This window comes from Gracilinanus agilis, chromosome 1 (genome assembly GCF_016433145.1).
Source record: "Gracilinanus agilis isolate LMUSP501 chromosome 1, AgileGrace, whole genome shotgun sequence".
Taxonomy (NCBI): Eukaryota; Metazoa; Chordata; class Mammalia; order Didelphimorphia; family Didelphidae; genus Gracilinanus; species Gracilinanus agilis.
In genome coordinates this window covers 624,981,637-624,992,247 of record NC_058130.1, presented here as the reverse complement: position 1 = coordinate 624,992,247, position 10,611 = coordinate 624,981,637, and the positions used below count along the sequence as shown (strand labels likewise).

Sequence of the window (10,611 nt, the reverse complement as noted above, 5' to 3'; positions counted from 1 at the left end):
TATATATATATATATATATATATATATATATATATATATATATATATATATATACACATACATACATACATACATGTATATATTATTTGGCAAAATAAATAAAGGAACAATCCTCCTGAATTCTTTTTTATGACAAAAATATGGTGCTGATACCTAAGCTAGGAAGACCAAAGAAAGAAAAAAAAATGTTGGTCAATTTCCTTAATGAATATCAGTGAAAAAAAAACCTTAAATAAAATAATAGCAAAAAAACTGCAGCAATATATCACAGGGATTATTCACTATGGCCAGTTGGTATTTATACCCCAAATGCAAGGCTAATTTAATATCAGGAAATCTATCAGCATAATTTACCATATCAATAATTAAACTAACAGATATCACATGATTATCTCAATAAAAGCAGAAAAAAACCTTTAAAATAATACATCAATTCCTATTAAAATCACTTGAAAGGATCAGAGTAAATGAGCCTTTCCTTAAATAATAAGTAGTATCTATCAAAAACCATGAGATCAGAAGTGAAACAAGGCTGCCCTTTATTACTGTTGTATGATATTATACTAGAAATGTTAGCTTTAGCAACAAGAGAAGAGCTAGCAGCAGAGTTAATTAAATATGGCAGCTTAGATGCAGCAAAAGTCAATTCCTCTGTAAAAACCCTTCCACACCAATCCAATACAAAGCTCTTCATGGGGGACAGAAAACCCAATTAAAAAAAAATAACAGAGCTATGGGGCCCTCCCACTCAATTCAACTTAAAAGGTACACAAAGAAGGTTAAATTCTCTGTTTAAGCAAAAGAAAGAATGAAGGCCCCAGTGCCCCTCCCCCACCTACTGTGCTGAAGCACAGGCAGTTTTGGGGATCTCAGAGTGAGGGCTCCAACCAGAACAGAGTACCTTGATACCACAACTATGAGAAGGTCAGAGAAGGTTGGCAAGGAGGCAGATGAAGGAGAGAAGGGGAGAAGAGTAAAGGCTGATATCAACTTTCAGCCACCACATCTCCATCTTGAGCCTCTACTGCTGGAAGTTTTGGCCTCAGGGCACAATCAGCTCTGCAGATCAGCTCAACTGACTTAATACAGTTTATCAATACTTCAGAGAAGACAACCTCAGAGGGAAAAGAGGAGTTCAGTGTCATGGAGCTTGCAGAAAACCAGAGGAGCCAAGGTACAGAGTAGACAGAGACCCAGATTCAGCAGCAGAACAGAGCCACAGGTTTCTCTTGATCAATCCAACCTGAATAGCATACATATAAAGTTGAATTCTTGGGTATAAGGGAAAGATATAACACCCCTCTCCCACCTACTGTTCTGAGACCCAAGGTAGGAATCCAGCTGAAGGGGAAGGCTGCAACCAACACTGAGTACTTTGGTAAAAACAGGGGAAGCTCAGGACTCTGACTAGGCAGCTAGCAGGGAGATGGCTGGCAGAAAGGAATAGAGAGGAGGAAAGAGGATAAGGACCTTCAGCTTCTACACCTTCACTTTCACCTTTAGCCTCTGCTGGCAGTTGGGGAAGATCTGATCTCAGGGCACATTAATTCATCTAGTCATATCCATCAGCCTAATCTAGTTAATCAGCTAAGCAGAGAAGAAGCCTCTTCAGGGCAGAAAATCACAAACTCACAGATCCAGCAAATAAATAGAGGAGCAAGAATACAGCCAATTAGGAGGGTGGGAAGGAAAAATGGGTAAACAACAGAAAAAGAAAAAAGAAATTATAATCAACAGCTTCTATTCAGGTAATTAACAAAGAACAAATGGAATAGAGGTTGACCAAGGAACCCCAAGCAAAAACTCAGGAACTCTAGCTCTGGAATTGGACTCAGGCTCTAGAAGAACTCAAAACACAGTTCAAGAAAACAATTAAATAGGTGGAAGAAAATTGGAAAAAAGAACTTAAAAAGCAAAATAGGTTATCTAGAAACAGAGGCACACAAACTAAAACAAGAAAATATCATCTTAAAAGCCAGAAATGGCCATCTTGTAAATGAGGCAAAGAAAGTAAAAGATAAAAACAATTACCTACAAAGAAAAATAGATCAAAAGGAAAAAGAGGTTCAAAAAGTCAAGGATAAAATTCACTCTTTAAAAATTAGAATCAAATAATTAGAAGGGAATGACTTCACAAGGCAGCAAGAACCTATAAAACAAAATCAAAAGAATGAAAAAATTGAGGAAAATATGAAACACTTCATTGGTAAAATAACACACATGGAAAATAGATCTAAGAGAGACAATTTAAGAATTCTGGGGGTATCAGAAAATCATGACAAAATTAAAAGCCTAGGCATTGCTCTAAAGGAAAATTTCCAAGAAAATTGCCCTGATATTCTTGGAAAAATGGTAAAGTAGAGATTGAAAGAATCCACAGATCACTTCCTGCATTAAATCCCCAGTTGACACTGCCCATGAATGTTGTAACCAAGTTCTAGAATTTCTACATCAAGGAAAAGATATTACAAGCTACTAAAAAGAAACAATTCAGATATCATGGAGCCACAGACAGGATTACACAGAATCTGGCTGTATCCACACTGTAGGATCTGAAGGCATAGAATATAATATTCCAGAAAGCAAGGGAATTGAATCTACAACCAAGAATCAATTACTCAGCAAAATTGACAATATTCTTGCAGGGGAAAGTATGGTCATTTAATAAAATAGAAGATTTCCAAAAATTTCTGAAGAAAAGAGTATTTGATGCCCAAATACAGAACTGAAGAGAACTACCAAAAGGTAATTAAGAAAGGGGTAAAATTGTGGAAACCACTGAGTTGAAATGATTAATTTTCCTATATGGAAATATGATATCAGTAACTCTTAAAATTATTATTATTTTCATTGGGGTAGTTAGAAGAAGTATGTATACCTAGACTAGAGGTTATAGTGATAAACTGCATAGGATGGTATGTCAAAAATATAGAAAAAAACTAGGGATAAAAAGTGAATAATACTAAGAGAAAAGGGAAAAGAGATAAAATGGGGTAAATATATATTTCATAAAAAAGTGCATGGAGGTTCGGGGGAGAAGACCAATACAATGGAAGGGAAGAAGAGATTGACAACAGGTAGTACTTAAATCTCATGCGCATTGAAATTGGCTTTGAGAAGGAAAAACAGTCAGATCTATTGGGACAAAGAATTGTATCATGCCCTATATAGAAGTAGAAGGATTATAAATGTACTTGTGGAGAGAGGAGCAATACAGGGGAGGGAGAGGTTGGGGGTGTCTTTTAAAAGCTACTATAGTAAGAGAGAAGTAAAAAGAAGGGAAGGAGTGGGAAGGGAAGTAACATTAGGGAGGGGAAATGGGGAGGACAGACTAGAAGCAAAAAGTTAGAGGGGAGGGTAAAAGGGATAAGAGAAAAGGCAAAATCAAAGGAGAAAGTTAAAATGGAGGGTGATACACAAACAATAATCATAACTGTGAATGTGAATGGGATGACTTCACCCATAAAAAGGAAGAGGATAGCAGAATGGATTAAAAACCAGAATCCCACCATATGTTGACTGCAAGAAACACACTTGAGGCAGGTAAACATATCCAGAGTAAAGGTAAGAGGGTGGAAGAGAATTTACTGGGCTGCATCTGAGACAAAGAAGGTAGGAGTAGCAATTATGATCTCAGACAAAGCTAAAGCCAAAATAGAGCTGATTAAAAGAGATAAGGAAGGTAATTACATCTTGATAAAAGGCAGTATAAATAATGAAGAAATATCAGTACTTAACATATATGAACGAAATGATATACCATTCAGATTTCTACACTTGATCTTAGCCAAAAGGCCGAGAAGCAATACCATTCAGATTTCTAAAGGAAAAATTAAAGGAGTTTAAGGAGAAAATTGATAGTAAAACTTTACTACTGAAGAATCTCGACCTTCTCCTATCAGAACTAGATTAATCAAACCAAAAAAATAAATAAGAAAGAAATAGGGGAAGTAAATGAAATGTTAGAAAAATTAGAGGTAATAGGTATCTGGAGAAAAACAAATAGGGATAAAAAGTAATATACCATCTTTTCAGCAGCACACGGCTCAATACACAGATTGACCGTGCACTAGGGCATAAAAACATTGCAAACAAATGTAGAAAAGCAGAAATAATAAATGCAATTTTTCAGACCATAATGCAATAAAAATCATAATCAATAAGGGCTTATGGAAAGGCAAATTTAAAATTATTTGGAAACTAAATAATCTAATTCTTCAAAACTGGTAGGTCAAAGAACAAATCAAAGAAACAATTACTGATTTCATTGAAGAGAATAACAATGAGGAAACGACATATCACAATTTATGGAATGCAGACAAAATAGTTCTCAGGATGAAATTTATAACCCTGAGTGTATATATCAACAAACCAGAGAGAGGGAGGAGGTCAATGAATTTGGCATGCAACTTAAAAAAACTAGAAAGAGAACAAATGAAAAATCCTGAGATAAAAACCAAGTTGGAAATCCTAAAAATGAAAGGAGAAATTAAATAAATTGAAAGTATAAGAACTATTGAACTAATAAATAAGACTAGGAGCTGGTACTTTGAAAAAACAAACAAAATAAAGAACTTATTAATCTACTAAAAAAAGGAAATAAGAAAATAAAATTACCAGCATCAAAGATGAAAAGGGTGACCTCATCTCTAATGAAGAGGAAATAAAGGTTATTATTAAGAACTATTTTGCCCAACTATATGACAATAAATATGACAACTTAGGTGAAATGGATGAATATTTACAAAAATATAAACTGCCTAGAATAACAAAAGAAGAAATAGAATACTTTAATAATCCCATCTCAGAAAAAGAAATTGAATAAGCCATCAAGGAACTCCCTAAGAAAAAATACCCAGGATCAAATGGATTCACAAGTGAATTCTATTAAACATTTAAAGAACAACTATTCCCAGTACTATACAAACTATTTGACAAAATAAGCAAAGAAAGAGATCTACCAATTCTTTTTATGATAGAGATATGGTATAGATTCCAAAGCCATGCAGTCCAAAAAATTAAAAAGAAACCTACAGACCAATCTCCTTAATGAACATAAAGATGTAAAAGACTCAAATAAAATACTGGCAAAAAAGACTCCTGCAAGTTATAATTAGAATTATTCACTATGACCAAGTGGGATTTATACAAGAAATGTAAGGATGGTTTAACATTATGAAAAACATCCACATAACTGACCATATCAACAGCCATAACTAATAGAAATTACATGATTTTTTCAATAGATGTAGAAACATTTTTTGACAAAATTCAACACCCATTCCTACTGAAAACAATAAAAAATAGGAACAGATGGGCCTTTCCTAAAAATAATAAATAGCATATATTTAAAACCATCACCAAGCATCATCTGCAATGGGGATGTTAGAAGGCTTTCCAATAAGTTCAGGAGTGACACAAGGATGCCCATTATCACCAATATTATTTAAAATTGTACTAGAAATGCTAGTAATAGCAATTAGAGAAGAAAAAGAAACTGAAGGGATTAAAGTAGGCAATGAAGAAACTAAACTATCACTCTTTGCAGATGATATGATGTCTTGTCTACTTGGGGAATCTTAGAAAATCAACTAAAAAGCTAGTGGAAATAATCAACAATTTTAGCAAAGTTGCAGGATACAAAATAATCTCAAATAAATGATCAGCCTTTCTATATATTTCCAACACAACTCAGCAGCAAGTCAGAAAGAGAAATTCCATTTAAAATCGCCCCAGACAAAATAAAATTTCAAGGAATCTATCTGTCAAGCAAACACAGGAATTATATGAACAGAACTACAAAACACTTTCCACACAATTAAAACTAGATCTAAAAATTGGAAAAACATTAGTTGTTCAAGGGTAGGATGAGCTATTGTAATAAAAATGAAAATCCTACCCAAATTAATTTACTTATTGAGTGCCACACCTATCAAACTGCCAAGAAACTTTTTATATAATTAGAAAAATTATAACAAAGTTCATTTGGAAGAACAAAAGATCAAGAATATCAAGAAAACTAATGAAAAAATGTGAAGGATGGAGGCCTATCTCTACTTGAGCTGTACTATAAAGCAGTGATCATCAAAACAACATGGTACTGGCTAAGAGACAGAAGGATCAGTGCAATAGGCTTGCGGCAAATGACATCAGCAAGATAGTGTACAATAAACCCAAAGATCCTTGCTTTTGGGACAAGAACCCACTATGACAAAAACTGCTGGAAAAATTGGAGAACAGTATGGGAGAGATTAGGTTTAAATCACTATCTCACACCCAAAAATAAAATTCAAAATGGGTAAATGACCTAAATATAAAGAGAGAAATTATAAGTATATTAGATGGACATATAATAGTATACCAGTCAGATCTTTGGGAAAGGAAAGAATTTAAGACGAAGAAAGAGATAGAGAATATTACCAGTGTAAAATGAATAATTTTGTTTAAAATAAATTTAAAAAGTTTTATATAACAAAATCAATGCAGTCAAATTTAGAAGGGAAGCAACAGTGGGAAAAAGTCTTTATAAGAAAAACCTCTGAAAAAAGTCTAATTTCTCATATTTATAAGGAGTTAATTGTACAAAATGTCAAGTCATTCCCCAAATGATCAATAGTCAAGGGACATAAATAGGCAGTTTTCACATGATAAAATCAAAACTATCAACAAAAACATGAAAAAGTGTTCTAAATATCTCATAATTAGAGAAATGCAAATTAAAACAACTCTTGAGATACCACTTCACACCTAGCAGACTGGCCAATATGGCTGCAAAGGAAAGTGATAAATGTTGGAGTGGATGCAGTAAAATTAGAACACATGCATTGCTGGTGGAGTCGTAATTGATCCAACAATTCTGGAGGGCAATTTGGAATTATCCCAAACAGCTTTAAAAAACTGCCTGCCCTTTGATCTAGTAATAGCACTGCTGTTTTTGTACCTTAAAGAAACAACAGGGGAAAATATGTGTACAAAAATACTTTAGCCATGTTCTTTGTAGTGGCAAAAAAGTTAGAAATGAGGGGGTGTCTATTGATTGGATAATGACTGAACAAATTATGATATCTGATGATGATGGAATACTATTGTGCTAAAAGGAATAATGAACTGAAGGAATTCCATGTGAACTGGAAAAACCTCCAGGAACTGATGCAGAGTGAAAGGAGCAGAACCAGAAGAACATTGTACACAGAAATAGATATACCATGGTACAATCAAATGTAATGGACATCTGTACTAGTAGCAATGCAATGATCCAGGTCAATTCTGAGAGACTTATGAGAAAGGATGCTATGCACATTCAGAGAAAGAACTGTGGGAGTAGAAAAACAGAAGAGAAACATATGATTGATCATGTGATTCAATGGGTACATGATTGGGAATTTTGACTTTAAATAATCACTATTGGAAATATTGATAACATGAAAATAGGTTTTGAACAATGATACATGTATAACCCATGCAATTGCTCATCAGCTCTAATAGGGGAGAGGAAAGTGGGTAGGGAAAGAACATGAATCTTGTAACCATGGAAAAATATTCTTGAAAAATTAATTTAAAAAATAAAAGAAGAAAATAAATTGAAGGAATTAAAGTAGGCAATAGGAAATTAAGTATCACTCTGTGGATGATATGATGGTATACTTAGAGAATGCTAGAAAATCAACTAAAAACTATTTGAAATAATAACTTTAGCAAAATTGCAGGATACAAAATAAACCCACATAAATCATCAATATTTCTATATATTTTCAACAAAGTCCATCAGCAAGAGTTAGAAAGAGGAATTCTATTTAAAATCACTCTTTGCAATATAAAATACTTCAGAATTTATTTCCCAAGACATACAAGAATTATATGAGCAAAATTACAAAATACTTTTCACAAATGAAGTTAGATCTAAACAATTTGGAAAATATGAATTGCTCATGGGTAGTCTGAGTAAATATAATAAAATGACATTCTACCTAAATTAATATGTTTATTCAGTGTCATTCCAATCAAACTACCAAAAATATTTTATAGGACTAGAAATAACAAAATTCATCTGGAAGAACAAATGATGATAGAATACTATTAAGATTTAAGAAATTATGAACAGGATGATTTCATGAAGATTTGGAAAGACTTACATGAACTGATGCAGAGTAACATAAGCAGAAGCAGGAGGAATATTATACATAGTAATAGCAATAATGTGGAATGATCAGCTATGATAGACAGCTACTCTTAGCAATATAAGGATCCAGGACAATTCTGTAGGACTTTTGACAAAAAATGGTACCTACTTCCAGAAAAAGATCTATGTTATCATAATGCAGATCAAAGAACTCAATTTTCACAGGATTATTTGTTTTTGTTTGGAGGTTTTGTTTTTTATGGTTATTTTCTTACAAGTATGAACAATTTGGAAATGTTTTCCATGATAATACATGTATAACCGAGATTGAATTTCTTGCAAGTTCCAAGAAGTGAGAGGGAGGGAAGAGAGGGAGACAATTTGGATCATATAATATATAATAAATAAATCATATATAATAATATAAGAAGATTTACTTGGAAATTCATTATTACTTATAATTGATAAAAATAAAATATATTTCTAACAAAAAAGAAAAGAGTTTGAGATACAGAGACAGAGAAACAGATACAGAAAGAGACAGAGAAACAGACACAGAGAGTCAGTCACAGAGAGACATAGACAGAAAGATACTCTAGCCTTTCTTTATAAAAAAAAGTGTTATATCCAAACATCATCTGCAAAAGAGGAGTATTAGAAAGTCAGAGTTAGAGTTAGGAAAAATATATTTGCACCCCATCTCTGATACTCATAAGCAATATAACCCAGAGAAAAATAATTTCTCATTAAATTTTGGTTATGTTATTTGTAAGATCAGCACAATAATAACTTTAGAAGCTATACCATGTGGAAATTGAGAATTTAATGAGTATATATATATATATATGTGTGTGTGTGTGTGTGTGTGTGTGTGTGTGTGTGTGTATTTAGCACTTTGCAAACCTTAAGCTGTAAAACAAATTATAATTACTTTGCTATCATCATTAATACTATGACACACAATAATAATAGAGTTCAAAGGATCTGAAATTTAGAGTTAAAAGACTTGGGTTTGAATTTAAGCTAAGGCATTAACTTCCTGTCTAACTATAAACAAGTCACTGAAACTAGCTCAGTTTTCTCATTTGTAAATAAAGGAGGTTGAACTCCATAAATTCTCAGTTTCCCCATGACTTTTAGATGTAAATTCATGAGTTGACAGGATTTTTAATGAATCTATTAAGATTTGACTTCTAAGTCAAAGTGATTAAAGTTCAAATTCTTCCTCTAATACAGAGTAGCTCCATTGCAAATCATTAAATCTCTCAGTGTCACAGGCAACTTTATTACTACATATAGAGCAAGTGCCAATCTTTATTATTAATCAATCATAATCATTTATCAGCATTGTTTGGTATAAATAAATATTAACTCACCAAGAGTGCCCTCTTTTGTTGACCTAAAGTGGGTCCAGAGAAAAGTAAATCATGATTACTGCCACCATCATCATCACTGATGATACTATTAAATAATTGCCAAGATTTTGATAGATAAGGTTTTTTCCAGAGATTATAATGAACTTAGTAGTAGGATCCCAGAATCTTGAGACAAGTGATATGACGATATCACACTGTAAATGCTAACTAAACTGGCTTCTTTCTGCTCATTGAGTGTGTTAAATATATGGGTGAAAAAAAAACTATGTATTCCTTTTCAAATACTGATGTCCTCTTCTATCAAATGAGGAATAAGTGCCCTAATGAGCATCTTCTTCTATCCTCATAAGAAGGTAATATTCCACATAGCACTAGTAGCTCAACTGCAATCTCATTGAATCCCTCATTCTTTGGCAGAGGCATCTGGAGGATGTTCAGATGTCTACAGTAAAAAGGTGACCAATGTTGAAGAGACTGTAACTTAATGTGCACCAAAGTCTCATTAATCACATGCCTAAAATATCATGAAATGAAATTCAATGCCTATAAATATCTGTGTAGACCCTGAAAGAGGAAGACCATCATATGAAGCTATTTAATGAATTTCAACCCTCCCTGTGGCAAAGAATCCCATCTGTAACTACAAATGTCACTATCAAATGGGAAAAACTCTGTGATATTTTCTATCATCTAATATCAAAATAGTAGACTCTTATTAGAGAAAAGAAATATAATAATAGATTGAATACCTCCTTCTCATATGTCTACAAATGTACTAAGAAGCCTCTCTTACTAAGGAACCTTCTATTTATTCTAATATGGAATTTAAAGGTTTTGTCTGTCCTAAGTTATAGTGAGTGTTTATATTTAGTCAATTGATGAATATCTTAAGCAACATTTGGAAAATGCTCACTGTGGGCCCCTCTCCTTGTATTCCTGTTTGAACTCTTTATGCTGTGAGAGTTGACAGAGATATAAGGGATCTACATCTTTATCTAGCTCTCCCCTATGTAAATTGACACATAATTTTTCCTAAATCCTTTTCAGCTTTAAAGGTTTGTTCGAACTGACAAAACCTGCTCATTTATGATTCCTTCCTCTCCACCCTAAATGAAA

At 33.1% G+C, this 10,611-nt stretch overlaps 1 pseudogene; it reads right to left on the bottom strand.

Annotated features, from left to right (window-relative positions):
• Positions 1–3,677: 3,677 nt before the first annotated feature.
• On the bottom strand, positions 3,678–3,807 carry LOC123232602 (annotated as a pseudogene).
• Positions 3,808–10,611: the final 6,804 nt, after the last annotated feature.